Source organism: Falco biarmicus, chromosome 5, assembly GCF_023638135.1.
Source record: "Falco biarmicus isolate bFalBia1 chromosome 5, bFalBia1.pri, whole genome shotgun sequence".
Classification (NCBI taxonomy): Eukaryota; Metazoa; Chordata; class Aves; order Falconiformes; family Falconidae; genus Falco; species Falco biarmicus.
Window position 1 is genome coordinate 79,297,845 of NC_079292.1, and position 17,551 is coordinate 79,315,395.

The 17,551-nt window shown below is 37.9% G+C and overlaps 1 long non-coding RNA gene across 1 annotated transcript in view; it reads left to right on the plus strand.

Annotated features, from left to right (window-relative positions):
• The window catches only part of LOC130150532 (uncharacterized), a 116,456-nt gene that overhangs the window by 68,426 nt on the left and 30,479 nt on the right, over positions 1–17,551 (plus strand). The window contains exon 2 of the long non-coding RNA XR_008822247.1: positions 12,984–13,047. This is a non-coding gene — a long non-coding RNA (uncharacterized LOC130150532). The remainder of the gene's footprint in view (positions 1–12,983; positions 13,048–17,551) is intronic.

Consider the following 17,551-nt stretch of genomic DNA (forward strand, 5'->3'; position numbering starts at 1 on the left):
ATCAGGCAATGCAGAAGTTGTCCTTGGAGGATTTTACAAAACTTGTAAATAATTTTTGCCACTACAAATATAGTTTGTGTAGCATGTTAGTTTCTTTTGATGTGGTATGTCTGTATGCTTTAAATAAATCTGGGATGTATGCTCATCTGATTGTAATGGCTATACTCTTGACACTTTAGCTCACCAAGGGCTCAGTTCCTCAAGTTTTTTCCTCTAGCGTGTTTAGTCCCACATGATTGATCCTCGTCTACATTACAGCTTTCTGAAATTTGACAGTGTTTTTATGCTAAACCCAAACCCCCTAGAGCTAAGTATCTCCAGTATTCAAAACCTAAAGCTGGTGCAAGGTTTGCAAAACAGATCAACACCCGGGAGCTCAGTGCTTTTAAAAATTTAGCTGCTCTGTTTCATGCATGTGAGAGCTGGGTGCTTCTGCAAAGCAGGCCTTGACTAAGAAAGATGATCTCCTTCAAAAAATGTGACCCTAAAGGGCTTGGCAATATCTATTCCACTTGTAGTGTAGAGGTCCAAATTCTTGAGTTGTCTGTTCTTGTGTTGGGAAACAGCCCCTCCTACCCAAGGGAGTATGGCCTGACAAAAAGAGCATTGAGATAATAAAGTGCATTCCATGATCCAAAAAAGGGCAGATAGAAATATTTCTAGCATAAATTAATGCTGGGTTTTGCTAGAAGAAATTGGCTGTAGAAGTATGTTAGACATTTACCTTGCTTGTTTTGCTTTTTCTCATCAGTTTTAGTCCAGAGAATGAAGTTCACAAGTAGCATGAGATAGATATATACGAAATATAGTGCTATGATAATGCCTTCAGATTGAGCCTGTTATTCACGTATACAATGTAATGAAATCATATTTGCCCTGTGACACACTTATTATAGTACTCTTATATTAGGTAAAGTTAACCAACCTTCTTTCTCTCAGATCCATACCATGAGCATTCCAACACAAAGGATACTGCTACGCATGAATGAAGGTAGAATATTCTAGCAGTTTATTACAAACACTGTTACTCTCACAGTGAACAGAATTGATTTTTCTTGATTGACATGATACCCATATGCAGTGATTTCAAATACATAAACAGAGTCAGGTTCATAGTCCGTTGTGATGTTCCTGAAGTACAACTTTGATTTGTCTCATATATCCATGTGTTTCTTTGTATTTGTGCTAGAAATGAAAGCATGACAAAACATAAATATATTATGGAATCAACCCATAAAAAGCAGAATGGTCAGCTAAACTAAAATAAACAGGCCTCTAAAAGCAGTGCTGTGTTGCTATCATGTTACACAAAAAATAAGCAAAGAAAGGATGAATAAATGTTCTGGAACACAAAATTGTTGAAGAGAATATGTTCATATCAATGTAAAATGATTGTTGAGGCTACTGTAGTTTTTGAGACTACTGGAGTATTCAATGTGGAAGACCTCTGATAATTTCTGTAGTTTCCAGTTTAGCTAAGGTCTTCTTTAGAATGGTCTTAGTGTAGTACATAAATATTAATAAAAGAAAAGTAGAAGAGGTCAGCAGTTAAAAGCATCCAGAAGATTGTCTACGGCAAGACCATACTATCCTTTTAGTTTTCCAAATAAAGGACATACATAAGTAGATTAATTTTTGGAATAATTAAGGGTATGAATGTCTGCAGATCTGACTGGAAAACAATCAAGAAGATTTTCTGGAGCATGAGCATATTATTGTGCTAGGTCTTCCCAGTGATGGCAATAACTAAATAAATTCATTCTTGGAATAAGTAAGGGTGTAACCTCCATGTATTTACTGTGAGATTCAGTTTGAGATATGTGAATTCTTATTCTTTTCTCCTGAATCAGTTGTTTCTAGCATGGTCTGCCACAATCTCAGAGAAAGTAACTTAAATTTATTCTACATTATCATCTGTGAGTGAACAGCCTAAAAATGAAAATGCTTCTCTTAAATGTGAGATTAATTTACAGTATTTTGTTAATGGCCATCTCTGTCAGGGAAATGAGGCATATCAAATGCGTGCTCCCTCCCCCTTCTCCCATCATGGCATCTACAGTACACTGTGACAAACTGTAAGCTCACAGAGATGCGGAACAACCTAGGTGATTTACCGCAGCCTAAAGCAGGCGTGGGAAATGCCTCCCACTTCACAGGCATGCTACAAACTGTCTCAGTGCAGAACAATTGATGCAATTGTATTGCTTGACTGTTCAATTCAGCATTTGGAGACTTCCTAATGATCCATTCCAAACATTTTGGCCAGGCAACCCTTTTGTACAACTAGGTGTATAACTGAGTTGCTTCCCATTTTGTGGTATTGCAGATTGTGTTCTTGTTACTCTGGTTTTGACTATATTTCTAAAAATAAGAGGGAGCAGTCTTTTACCTCTGTCATGAACTTACTTATGGGAATATTAGAGAAAGTGTCTGAACACAAGAAAGCATCTGAAATTAGCAGAATGAATAATCAGAAAGACTCTTCTCCCTAGTCACACATATGTGAGTCTCATGCTAATTGCACAAATCTCTTAACATTTACCCGTAAGTTCCTAAAGCTCTGATCTATAATTCATGACAACAACCTGATTTACAGCAAAGATCAGAAATTAAGAGGATGGATCCTACTTTCATCGAAGGCAACAGCAGAACTTGAACCGATTTACTGTAGTAGGACAACATAAGCTATTCTTCAAGATCAGCATTTTCAACATAAGCCATTTTTCGTAACTTTTCTCCCAACATCATGCAATTCAAGTAGTGAACTGTGGCAGGTGTGGCACCAATGTAATATTAATACTTAAATACATTTTGGTAGATTAGTGTAATAGGTCTGGGGCCTGCATGGGTCCTAGGTCCAGCACTCAGAATTCTATACTGCAGCACCATTACCAAAATTGACCTTAGGGTTGACTACTAAAGCATGCTTGTGTTCTAGTTGAAGTGGAATTTCTTCTGCTTGACTATTCTTCCATATAGTCAAGAGGGAGATCCTTTAGATCTTTTGTAATCTGACTGAAGTAGCATAGGATTTCTGTGGTGCTGCCCATGCTGCTGTGTTGAAAATAAGTAAATGAGCTGTAGAATTGTTCTGGGGAGATGCAGCAATTCATTTTTCTGAAGGATTGTATTGTCCCTTTTGCCTTACAAAATAAGGGCAAACAGCCCAAGGGAAATGCTGTGTATAATACTATGAAGAACAAACATACTAGAAAAATATTAGCAAATGTAACTGGGGAAAGTGTTTCCTGAAAATTGATACACTAAATAAAAATTGCCCAAATTAATTTTTCTTCAAAGAGAACACTATTACATAGCAAAAGCCATCAAAGTTACATCAAATGCAAACCAAAAATAATCCAAACCAGTCTTTTTACTAAAACTAGAACTATCAAGGTTTATATTTGATGATGTGATCAGGACTGTTAACATCAAATTCTTCCAGACCCCCAAGTTTTATCGTTTAAATTAATGGGAAATTATTGCTTTTAAGTCAGCTGTACCTAATAAACATCTATTTTTTTTATGTCTAGATCCATATTTTTATGTTTATAACCACGTGTGACTTGATTTGACAGAACTTCACTGACACTGGTTGCTCCAGAATGCCTGCACATCCCAAATCCTGTAGTAAAAGCCTTCTGTGACCCTCGTCCTGAAAGAATACCTTCTCTCACTATCCCTTTGAAATTAATCAGTTGCTTCTTGTATTTGGATCAGTTTGTTTGTAATATCCTGAGAAACATTGTGTCAATATGAGTTGTCCCATTTATGTGAAAGATTTACCAAATGAATATGATTTTATATGGGGAGGTGACCACTCTGCAGGATGAATTTGTGCAAATAAGCCTTCAGTTTTTAGATTGGGAAACAAAACCAAACCATATTAGTGCTGACAACTCAATCAAAAGCATTCTCTCCAAATTCTGGGTGATTCTCAGCCTGAGTTCAGATGAAATCCTCTCTAGGGTTCTTGTTTATTTGTTTTACTTGTTCTTACACCTTGCCTTAAGAAACCTGTCTGCATAGATGTAGATGCAGAATTCAAATCTTGTTTGAGCTTATCTTATTGTTTGAACTTTTTATCCTAGAACAAAATACTGTGTTGAAAGCAAGATTTGCTCTTTCTGTCCCATGTGGGGTAACACTCCTCTGTTCAAATAAGGATGAGTTAAACCAAGACTGAACAGTGCATGAGAAAATTTGCCAGCTCACAGGAACACAAGAACAGGCGTATTTTCTCACATTATGTGATCAGACATACTTGATTTGTCTAGCAGTGATAACTAACTTTGTAGAGGAAGGACACATCCAAACCCACAGCACAGAAAATTCTAAAAGGAAGTATCAGTGCATACCTACCATATTAGGTATTACCTTAATGGTGTAAGAAAGGCAAGTTAGTAAAATATACAGAAGAGGATGACGAGGTAGGTGGTTTAAAAGCAAGTTTGTGTATAATCTGTCCTAATTCTGATTAAGCTAAGGTACAAAAACCTAGCAAATAAAAAAAACCCTAAAAGGCATAAGGGCTAAATTGTGCCTGGCTATTTTATGAAATTACAGAGAAGCTTCTCACCATTGTATTCTTTGTATGAAATCTGCTTTGGCAATAGAGATCACACAGCATTCTCCAGCCTTACTGGTATGGATTGTGATTGCCTACAAGTGGTTGAAGACTATGGAGCTGTAGAGACATACAGGCATATCAGGGCTGGCAGCCCCTGAAGATACTTAGCTGTGCATATGCTCCTCTTGCTTCAGAAATTCTGAAGAAGCTCTCCCACATGGCCGTGCAGTTTGTAGGTGAAGCCCTCCAGCTCTGTACTTTGAGTCTCTGACAAATGGGTGTTTGGCAGGTGTATCTGGCTACAACGGGAGCATCGCTTCAGCATTAATTGTGTAATGGCAGGGCCCAGCCCAGTCAGGGGCCACTCTGGGTGGTACAGCTATCTATGTACTGAGACACCGTTACGGGCTGGAGTCAGTGTCAGTGGAGAGGCTTGGAAAATGGAAGCAGCAGGATCCCTGTTTTAGATCTTAGGAACAGTTATCTCTGTTTTCAAGGATCATGAACTCGATCTGAATCAAGGCTGAGAACTGAGTTAAGGTCTTAGGGCCCACTGTATTGTCTTTAACCAAGAAATGGTAGTGATGGTGTAGCTGTGAAGCCGGAACACCTTACATACCAGAAAGCTTGTGGGTTTGATTTTTTCCCCTGTTAACTGTTCGGTATATTAGTCTTGCTTTGCCTTGCCTTCCTAACAACAAACTTCATTCTCCAGAAACTTTATTTTTCAAGACTCTGTCCTTCAGCATTTCTAATATGAAGTGCTTATCAGGAAAGCAGCAACTGATGGTGGTCTAATGATTCTGTGCCGTTTCAGCCTTGGAAAACACTGCACTGGGGAGCTGGCTGCAGCAAAAACCCTGTGCCATTTTCATATAGCTATGGGTGTAAAATCTGTGCTGCTTTTGTGATTGAAAAAGGCAACAGTCTGCTAGAAATAAAAAAAAACACTGTCTAAGAATTTCAGGACAGCAGACCTAAAAGGTAGGCTCTCTGAGTTCGTTCTTAAGCTTACAGAGTACATAAGCTCACCTTCCACATGAGTGTCCTTCTGCAAGTGCTGGTTTTGCTTTTGTCTCATCTGTGGCTGCCTTGGCTTGCTGAGGTTTCAGTAGCATTCAAAGCATTCTGATTAATACCTTTTAATATTATATTTAATCTTCGCTGTTGATGATTTCCCCATCTGACATAAAGAAATTTATTTGACGAATCCTTGGACTGAAAGGGCCATTTAGTCTGGATTCAAAGTTAAATTGACTGAAACACCTACTCAAGTATTCTTGCAGAAGGGCAAATGGAATCACTGAAAAAATCTGCTGTTTCCAAAAAAGCTATGAAACTCTTCCCCCCCCCTCTCTTGAGCTTCATGTAAGACATGACATATGTATGAAATGTCATGTAAGTTATACTCCTCTGGCTGGGTGTTCTTAGCATCCACGGTGGGTGCACATCTATCATCACCATTCATGAGAGCCTAGATGGATGTGTTGTATCTTTCTTTGCCAGCAGTAAGAATTTCCAGTACTTTTAAAAAAGAACAAGGACAGGAAAAATAGAATGAAGAGGACCATGTTGTTTACAACTACCAAATTAGCAGTTTTAATTGTAATTAGCTGGCTGATGGAGCTGTTAAATGTAACAGACCTTTTTGAAAATATATTGTATGCTACAGTTTATAATAAACTATAATATGACTCAATAGTTGGAAGTTATGTGAGCCTAAAGCCAGTAGGCTGTATGCTACATTAACTGAGCAGTACCATGATCTAAGGCAGGCTTTTGTGTATCTGATTTGATTGTTTTGGATAGACAGGGTCTGTGTATTTACAATAGGCATTTAACAAATGTGTGAGACATTATACTACAGCCCTGTAGACCAGGCAGTATCATAGCTAGAGACCAGAGTTGGGAGCTCAGCTTTCAGGTGTGTCCATGTTTTGCCTGCTTTAATATTTTGAATTTAACAGGGTAAGATGGAAGTTTTGAAGAAACCAGATGCTTTTAAAACCCATCTGACCCTTGAAATTCTTGAACTGTAGCAGGAAAAGATGTAAAAACAAAAAACCACTGTTGTTTTTCACATTGGAACAAGTCCATAAAAATTATCTCTGTTTATTTTAAGGTAAACTTCTTTTAATCCATAGAATAAATTTGATGCATTACATTAAATCTAAAATAGACCTTTTACATACCTGTATGATCCTGCAGAACTATCCTAGTTATTTCTAAGCTAGAATGCTGGTAATTTGGCTTCATTCTTCATCCTTGATTTCATCACATGGCAGAACATTGCCAGCGCCCTGCCACATTAACACCTTTAGTGAATGTTGATCTAGCAAAGCCAAAGGAAGATAGTCAGTGACTTTCCTATTCTCACATTCACCCTTCTACATAACTATAAACACTGCAAATCCAGACAAATTAGAGTCAATACTAATGCCACTGAAGAAGTATTTAAAAAGAAAACAAAATTAGAAGATAAAAAATCTATGCATAGCTGCACTGAATAGGTGAATATCTGAGTTTTAATGGAATATGTGCTTTTGTTTAACCATTTGTAATTTCAGCATAGTAGAATTTATTTTTGGTATGCATTGTTACTTTATAACAGAAGACTAAGGATAGAGAACTTCAGCCTCTAGATGTGAAATGTTTTTTCTGTGAAGGTCATCAAGGATCCTTTTGTAGCAACTGCAGAGGTAGAGGGTGCCTTCTGTCACCTCAGAAGACAACTCCTGTTGTTTTCCCTTGTTCTGCTGGCTGTACAGGCAGCCCAAGAGGCAAGTTCCTCTTGGTACCTCACACAGACAGCTGCAGCTCGTGGAATGAATTCCAGCCTAAATACCCTGTGGGCTGCTACAGGCCTAAATCTCCCAAATGTCCAAGAGAGTTAAGGATACATATCTCCTTTCTTAAAGAACATGGCGTAATGGCAGATTTTTAGTTCATCACTGGGAATTACTCACAGATATGTTACTTTTTTTGGACAGTTTTTGTATCTGTCACTGCATATAAATCAGTTATGCTGAAGGGATTTCACATGTAGCTGAACTCCATTTTAAACTTCCTAGTGTATATATGGCTTACATATATATAAGTGCTTGTATAGCAGTTTGGTCCAGAAAGGACTTACCCCTTTCTGTTCAAATTCAGTAGCCTCTTAAAAGGGTTATGCCTTACCTTTCGCTATTAGGTGATAGAAATGCAAACTTCTCTTTTTGTGCTCTCTTTTAAGCTATTCTGGGTGCTAGTTACCTCTGAATTTTTTATGAACGTGGGGGAATGTTTATGAAATGCTATTTGTCATAGGTGCTTTAATGGAAACTTGAGGCAAACCTTCTCAACTTTCCTTAACACTCTCTTCTTAAAGGCCGGTTGTTGAAAAGGTTTCAAAAATACATCTTCCATGCTCAGAATCTAAGAACTTACACAATCAATTTTATACACACAAGTAGTTTGCTGAATGCAAAAAGACTAATGGCAGCTGCTTGTAGGACTAGAGCTCTGGCCTGGCTTCTTTCTGCTTTAGCGCGATTAGATTTGGGGACTAAAGTACCCGATGAAAAGTTCGCTCAGTCTAGGCTTCCAGCACACTCAGTCAGTGATCTGAATGCTCATCAGGAGGTGCCCCTCTTCCTTCATTGCTTACGTACACAGCTTCAGAAAACCAGATGTCTGAATACCTGAATTTAGGTGGGATAAATTAGATACTTGAATTTATCTGCTAGCGTTAAGATGAAAATGATATCGCTTACCTAATGAATGTTCAAGCGGTGCAAGCACAGGATGAAGTCTAGGGTCAGACTTAATCACTAATGGCTCTGCCTAACAAAAGCAGGAGCACTGAGATGGCACCACATTTTCCCCTGTGCTACTTTGCTCTTGTTCATCCATTTCTTTCTGCACAGGGAGTGGGGCTGCTTTAATTGGCCTTTGATGGAAGCAGACCAAGGGATGGCTACTTGGGCCCATTCAATCACAAGCCTACGCAGCGTCAAATGAAAGGATAGCAAGAGCATGCAGATACTCAAGAAAAGAGCTATCCACTTTCCTATTTTAATTCCCTCACAAAAAGAAATTATTTGTTTCACTGAATAAATGCCCTGCAGTAGTGCCTTATTTCCTTTTTCTGATGGAAGAGGATTTTGCTGAATTACTATATGAGTTTGATCTTCCTTGTCTGTAGCTATTTTTGGGGCCGTATGAAAGCTGGAGAGGTCAATATCTTCAGGTACCTCCCTTTCCTAAGTAAAAATGTAAGAATAATGATAATTGAAAAAGAAATGTAATCCAGGGGGTTTTGTAGTCAACCAGACCTTTTACTCTGGATATACTTTTTCCCCAAAATGTAATTTGGTTCAGTGCTAGTACGTAATTCATTAGGACAGAGCCATTTTTTAGACTGTTATTTACCATAGGCTTGCTTTTAGGGCTTGTAATTTGGTGGCTGAAGCCTGCTCCGGCTTCAGACAACGCAGTCCCTGATTTTTTCAGTTGTTAATTCCCAGTCTGTTTTTAAAACTGTGCACTCTTCATTTAGTAGTTAGGTAACTTTACTCCAAAGTGCTTGTTTATTAAGGCATTTTAGGTGAACAAGTATGAAGAAAGATGGCTTTTTTTTCTGGCGTGGTCTGCATTTTATGTCTCCGTCAAGTGCTTTTCTAAAGCTGTTTTTCCCAGACTGTGTGTTTTGCATGGGTGGGACAGTGGGTTATTGTTAGCCTGTTAGACACAACTCGGTTTGAATACCCTTCAGTAGTTTGTGAGGCAAGTCAGCTCTATTTGCATTTGTTCCAGTCACAAAGGTTTATAGGTCAGCAAAGGCTGGCTGGAAAAATTCAACATGCCAATGCACTATTCTTCTATGGTTGTCAGGAATTCAAACGTGCTGGTTTTTATATTTCTTCTTGGTCATGAATATATGATAGCACAGTCTGAAGTCGCTTTGTTTCTTTGGAGCTTGGTACCAGCTGGGACTAAGATGGAGGACGTGACTTGATGCCAGCTTCCCCCCCCCCCTTCTTCTGCCCATACTAATCAGCAGCAAATCAAATGACAGTACATCTGGAGGCAGTGAGAGGGCACTGCTCACCAGTGTACTGTATTGCTGCTATTTTTTTCTCTTCTATGAAAAAAGAGTCCAGCTGAATAAAAGATGACATTTGTCCTTTCATAGAAAACATTGCATTAGCTTAATCTCCCTTCTGGTTTGCATTTGGGTTTTCTTTTTTTTTGCTGTTTTTATTTAGATGCATTTAAGTTGCATCCTAAAATGCTTCCTGCTTAGCTACGTGCAAAGGCTATGTGGAGATCTTAATTTACGCATAGACCGACAAAGAATAGGCATATTTTAGAATCGAAGACTTCAGAAGCCATTCATATAGCTTTAATGGTCACATATAAAAATATGTAATGAAAACCATCTTGGGATATCACGGATAACCTGATCTTTTGACAACTTGTGTGCGAAGCTTTATATCTATCTATCTATCTATCTATCTATCTAAAACAATGTCTTCCCCAAAGAAAATGTTTCCTTAGCTTTGTTTTTCATCCTCCAGTTTTAGAAGAGGTTTGGCCTTTTGCAGTTCTTAAAACAAAATACAGATTTATCCACTGTAATTTGATTCCTTTAAAACTGCATTTTGAATTTTAAATGGTGTGTCTGAATACATTGAGAGGGATAGTACTGCAGGTTTGTTAGGAGCAGACATCTCATTTCCAGGCTAGCTTACTGTAGCCCCATTGCTCTTGAAACCAGTAAGCGCTTCTTGAGTGTGATTTATTTAAAACTCAGTTACAAAACCTGTTTGTCTTTATAGTTATATCTTGAGATCTGAGATTTTTCTTATAGAAGTAATAAAATGTGCCAGATCTCCTTTTAATATGCTCATTGAAATGCTAACTGTGACCTTTTTTGGTCTTTTTTTAAGGAGAATCTCTGCAAAATACGGACTGTTCTGAGTAAAAGGTGACATAGGCAAGGAAGGTTGCATCTGTAAACTAGAGAGGCAGCAGCTAAACCTCATATTGATGCCTCCATTTGAAGCAGCCAGGGAGACCCGTTTACTTTTGAATGCACGATTCGCTGCCAAGTTGGCACCATCTTTCATGTTTATAGATTTAAATTCAGCACATGGTTTTAACTCTTCAGCTGCACTAGCTGCAAACAATTACCCCAAAACAAATGCTTAGGTATAATCAGTTCATTGTCTTACCCATGCCAAGTTGTATCTGACCCTTAGAAATACAGTTGAGAACGTTATTTTAAAATGCCATATTGGGTAAGACACATGCAAATAGCAAAAGCATGTTTTAAATGGAAATGTTTACAAATATTAAACCTTACTGTGAAAAAGCATCTCATAAAACAAACATTTTTAAAAAATCACATAAGGTATTAATGGGAAGATGTGGTGTTTAACAGTTGAATCATTGAAAAAGATTCTGCAGTTGGAATACTAATAAGCACAAGAAACCCACCTTGTTTATGAATCTCCTTTCTTAGCCTACACAATTACTAATGTGGTGCGAACAGCATAAAATTGTCACTAGTTGTAAATTCATCTGGGAAGAACGTTCCATAATCTCTTTTTTTATTTTATTTTTAATCTTAAAAATCTTTAAAAATCAGCCTGTCATAAGATCGCTTTAGTAAATAAATATTTCAGTCAGTTTTGACTATTTTAATAAGCAAAATATTTTACCACACATAGAAACTAATTTTTAAAACACAACCATGATTGATTTATTGAAAATGTTTTCAGCAATTAGAAACATATTGCTTCATGGCTTTAATATTTAGTAAAGGAGCAGTAATAAGCTAGCTGCAAATGTAGTCATGCTCTGAAATCAAATTTGAATCTTAGCTTCAAAATGGACAAGTAAACATTGATAACAGTGATGTGGGTGACTACCATCCACACAGTGAAAGCGTAAGCTGAATCCCATCAACTCCAGTCACTGCTAAGGTTTGGGTATGGACAAAGAAGCGAGGAAATGCAATTCTGAAGTTTATATCTGCAGCCTTTTGTCCTGATCAAAAAAATTTTCTGACTTGCTTATATGCTTCATACTTATAAGCATCTCAGTTATGACTTTATTGGATACATAGATAATACAGTTTTTAGTAGCTGTATTAAATCATACTGTAATTATAATGGATTTTTTTTTAAACTACACTTACTTGTTTTTTTCCCAACAATTTGCAAGGCATAAAGCACTTTGTTTGTGACAAAACAGTTCTTTCATTCACTAATTATTTCATTTAGCATTAACTTCTGGATGCATGCAAGTAGTGAACTATCTTTAAAGCATTCAGATCAAAAGGTAATTTCATGTCAGAAAGCATGTCTGCACAGTCATAAATCCTTTCTGTTGTTTTAAATATTTTCATAATCATGGGTGCAAGTGAGCATATGGGAAGCTCCTTGTAGCTAGCTCTGAAAACAGAGGTCAACCAAACATCTAGACTACATTACAAACATGTAAATATATTCTGATTTTAGATCAAGAAAAATTTCTCATATTTTTCTCTCAAATCTTGTAGGTTCAGTATACACTTTCAGAGTAGCTTTCTTTTTGTCAGTTATTTTACTCTTAAAACTCAGTAATTCTTTCATAGTGCAGCAGGTTTATCAAATGAATCATTTCTTGGCATTATTCTTCTAATTCACGTTTCAGTGTGTATGTGTGTATGTACACATGTGCTCTTTCATTGTTTCTGGAATTCTAAGGTGAGCACACGTATTTTGTAATGGTTCACTCGTAGAATAGATACTTACTTTTATAAAAATACACACTGCTTTCTGACCTAGTGTGAAAGATACTTTATTTGTACAAACCCTAACATAAGAAAAGCAGCTGTTTGTTAGTTTATGCTTTTATTCACGTGGGTTCTGTCATCTCCTAAACCCCTTGGATTACTCGTAAGTGAAAGCAAAAGTTGCAGGCACAGTTTGGATGCGGCTGGATGTCCTGGACTGTAGTGGATTCTTTGAGGGTTGCAGCCCTTACCAGTAGAGGGATATTTTTGTTTGTTTGTTTTTATACAATTGGTTTTGAATAGGGGAGGGAAAAGACAGAAATTGTTTCTTGAGATTTGTGTGCCACAGAGAAGGTGTGAGAAGACTAGTAACATGTTGCGGTAATTTTGGATGAAGACAAATCCTTTAATTAGGTGTGTGCAGCGTGAGGATGTTTGTAGAGATCCCATATTTAAGGTTGTTGTGAACTGTCATTTTTTCAGAGAGAAAAATTAAAAAATCTTAATAAATCAACATTTGACAGTTGCTTTGTTTTAAGGTAGGAAAAGAAGAGGAGATGGGATTTTCTTAGGTTTTCTTCTACTTTTTTTTCAATACTGATTTTATTTCTGAGAATCTCTCACCTTGTGTTTTTTTTCTCCTGTTAGCTTTGCAACAGGATCGATGGCTGCGTTCAGACTCCAGAAATATGCATAGCCTTGCTTTGAAGAGGTAGGATGTTTTTGATATTTTACCATTAGAACAAATGGCTATTTTCCTCATTGTGTCATTATGCAATTTATAGACATTAAGAGAAGCTGGTGAACATGACAAGTATTTGCATGCCCTGATACTGCCAGCAGCCTACTGAGCTTCATTTTCTCCAGGCATGCTACCCCTGTCTCAGGAGAGGCCCTCATCCCCACCACAGCTTGTCCCTCTTCCTCAGCTGTGTGCGCGACCCCTCCCCAGTTTCCCTATAGAGCTGTGACAGCCTGTCATTGTCTGCCTCTCCGGATATTACAGTGCAATTTGCTCACATGGATGCTGACTGATCCCAAGATCTTTTTTTTTTTTAAAAAAAATATGTTCTCTTTGCATTTTTTCCACAAGTCAAGTCCAAAGCTGAATGGTGTGGATCGTGACCAGGAACTAGAGTTTGCAAAGGCTGGTCATTGCTAGAATTTTTTTGTGGTGGATCGTAAAGGAGCTAATGACAGATTTTAGCTGTCAGTTCTTAGAAGAATTGTCAGGAAACGGCATCTTCTCCGTTCACCTCTTGCTAAGACTAAGGCACAGTGGGAAACTTTGACAAATTCAGTTGACAAACAGAACTTGGATCCCTGCAAAGGAGACATATTCTCCTGTCAAGTCTTTGAAAGATCAGAAAAAACTCTTGCTCTTATTAACTTTAGTGTACCCTCTTAGATCCCCTGCTTCGGAACACACTGAAAGTAATCCTCTCCACTCATACTGGGAAAATTATGTTGAATAAGCAAGGAACATGCCTGAAGTTAATGAAGATCCTAGTGTTAATGGGGACCATTTTTCATTATGAAAAGGTTTGGATGCGCTTTCTGTGCATGTGGGCCTCAGCACAAATATGTACTGTACAGCTAAGCATAGTTTTACTCCTCATCTTACCCCCATGCTATTATTTTATCTCATTGATCTGTTAGCATAGGAAATAACTCCTGAACGCTTGCTCTCATTGAATTCAAACGCCTAGGAGAGTGGATACTGATTTTAGGTTTTTGCAATTAAAGTTTTTAAGAACATAATCAATTAAGTTAAAACAGAATTATTTTTAGAAAACGTCAATCTCAATTTTTAGCAATCTAAACCCTAAAGTTTTGTAGAATTTTCCATAGTGCTTTACTGTTTGGTGCATGTCTATGTGGCCCACTTGCATAATGAAATGCGACCTCTAAGTAGATAGGGTACTCTGCACAACTCAACACTACTTCAAAATATATTAAATTATATTAAAGCAATAATCATGGCACTACTTGATCATCCTTTTTTATTTCTGCTACATACAGTAGAAGTTTAAGGATATTGTGTAGACACAAGTAGTTAAATGCAAGGGTTCTTTGAGGAGCTGGTGTGGAGAACAGTCTCCTTTTGATTGCCCATATGTGAGACCTCCATTTGTCCCTTTTGATGAATTTAAGTGTAAAGCATATACAGTAACAGTTAAATCTGAAAAAGGAAATTTGAATTACCTGGCCACAACACAGGTGATTAAAGGGAGCACAGGCATCCTGAGCCTGTTCCATAGAAGAAATTCTTCCCTTGCTCGTGTTACTACTGTGCAGAATTTTACACCAAATTTCCTTCTGTAATAAGGAAATATGTTGTATACTTAACAACAACAAAAAATTAATATAATGGATTTTAATTGTGAAGGTGGTTCTCCTGTTGCAGCGCACTGCTTTGTGCCACTCACATCTGAATAGGGGCAAGAGCTGGAAGCCACTGAGGAGTGGATGGGTGACATACTGGGGGCTTAGTCAGTGGTCAGGCCTGGAGGACAACCCAGATTAGAAAACTGGTGAGGCAGAGGAGTTAAATTGTTGCTTTCCTTGTATCACCCAGATCCCCCCTTGTCTTCCTGTTGTCACCACGTTAATACCAGCTTCAATACTTTCAACTCACCTGTGAGGATGTGTAACCACAGACTGCAACTGAGTAAATACAAATGTGGTGTAGAAGTAGGCTGAAAAGTCAGTGAGGGTGTTGCTGGCCATATAAATTTCCTTTCTTTTTCTTACAAAAAGAGGGATTTGCACTTGTTGCATTTAGCAGACTTGGATTTGCCAGACATGAAACCGAGTTAGGTATTGTATATAATACCTCTGGGATTTTGTTTGACATTACCAAAGGTTTTTCACTTTACAGGGAATGTTGGCCTGGAATGTGGCCAGTCCTGACCACTTTGTGTAAATTTTGGGTGTCTGTGAAAGGGAAGATGCAGTGTTTGGTTGGGACTCCTTCTGGCATGCCTTGCAAGGAGGGCTTTTCTTCCCTTGGAGAGGTTAGAGTGCTGTTGCTGGAGGGAACGCTCTAGCTATCCACTTATAATTTGGAGGGGCTATTAAAAGAGTAATTAATATTAAAGATTAATACTACATTTTAATTTTTTTAAATAATGGTGAGTCTAATTCTGCAGCCATTTTCTTTCTTTTCATGTATGCGTGCATTGATAGAAAATTTTATCTTGCAGGAGAAATAGAGGTGAACAGTTTACTCTCAAAGGCATTTTGTAGTGCTTCACCTAAAAAAGTGTATGTCTGAACAAAGCAAAAATGAACAAAAAAACCCAGGACTGAATGTTAGTTGGTTCTTTGCTGCTGAACGTGGTTTTTTATGTATAAATGATGTAAGCATGCAGGTATACATATTGGTGTTGTATGCATGCCACGGATTTACAGTTACTATCCTGTCTAGCAGTATGGTGATACCAACTGGATAAACTGCTTTTCATGCATTTTTGTCATTAATCCAGCTCATCCGTGACTTTTCTAACATGCAAAATTTTCTGTTACCTCAGAATGGTGGAAATCTAACAGAAAAATCATTATCTACCACAAATATGTTTTAATACCTAAACAAAGAAGGTACCTAAAAAAGGAATTATAGTAGTTGCAGCATTCAGTCTTGGATCAGTGGCACAGTTTTAGGATCCAGTAATTTGGTGGCATAGAAACTGGGAGTTTTATTCCGCAAGGGGTACTCACTTGAGTGCGAATTACAACTTCAAACCTACAGAAGTCTTGAGATAGCAAACTTTGGAAAATTTTAGCATCTCATTGTGTAAGAAACATTTGAAATATTTTTAGGGCATTTAACACTTATTAGCACTGTGATCTTTGCATAGCAAAACTTTTGGCAGCTACAATGGTTTTTAAATCAGAGACTAATGTAGTGCCTGGTAAAAATGCAGAATGGCCTAATGGATTCTTAAAATAGGTTTCCTTCTGCATATTAGGAAGATTTTTATATTAGGAAGGTTTTATGTTAGTTTGTGTCAGCATTGCACGACACAAGGAGACTCATATCCATAATTTTGCTTACGCCACAAATGCCTTGTAGTTAAATATACTGTGGGTTTAAGTATCTGAAAGATTATTTCACAGGTACAACTCCCACTGATAGTCGGTGAAGGCCAGTTGCCTGCTGCCCCCCAGTTACACACCTGCAGTTCCTCTGTTCAGTGTGCATTCCTGGTGTCAGCAGGGGAAAACTGTGAGGACTGTGTGATTCTGTTTCTGCAAGGAAGTTCTTTGCCTGCCTCTACAGCACAGCATTTCAATTTGATGTAGCTCCTGATTGCAGGGAAATGTATAATTGTACAGCATCGGCTGGTGATAGATGCTATCACACTTCACTCTAGCATGTCAGATGTCCAAACATTTGTCTGAGTAATATTGTTAAAGATTCTATTGTTATCATAGTTTATTCGTTTCTTGAAAGAATTTTAAAACAGAAAAATGAATTCACATACTAACTGCTAACACATTGTCTGAGCACTTTTGAATAGCTGCTGGCTACTGTCTTTGCATATAATAATATATTGGAGTTCAGGCAGAATCACCACATTTTTAGAGATTCATAAAGGTAATCTTTACAGAAGTGGGCTGGACTGTTGGTGGTGTGTACTGGCCTTTGCAGCCTTCTAAAGGCAGAAGATGCTTTAGTATGTTATTTTATAGACAATACACACAACAAAACATCCTTTGGCACTTCAAAGTTGGTAAGTGAACCCCTTGAATGGAAGGTTATAAATCCACAGTATGCTTGTAGCCTTCCGATGTGCCCTAAAACTTCTGTATCTTGCCTAATTTCTGCCTTCCAGCTAGTAGTTGGCAGGGAGGACTCAAAGCCTCTTGAGGGTGAATGCTTGATGCATACGTCACTAGCAGGCTGCTCTGCAAAAGCTCTGTGTGAACTGGGCATGCGGGTTGCCATCCTTCATTGTGTTTGAGTTCTGCTTAGCAAAGGACAAGTGGAAAATGAGTTACTTGCAGAACTGTTTTGTGGAGTTTCGGGCCATCTCAGCAGGGGCTCTTCTGCTGTAAAATTATGCAAATAGACACTGTAGATAAGTTGTAAACTAGACAAGATAGACATGTTAAGGTGATGGGTGACAGTACTTGAACAGGAGGACCAACATGAAAATTGACTTTAGCTCCGTATTTTTGGGTGCATTGGAGGGCAAAGACAGTGTGTCTCA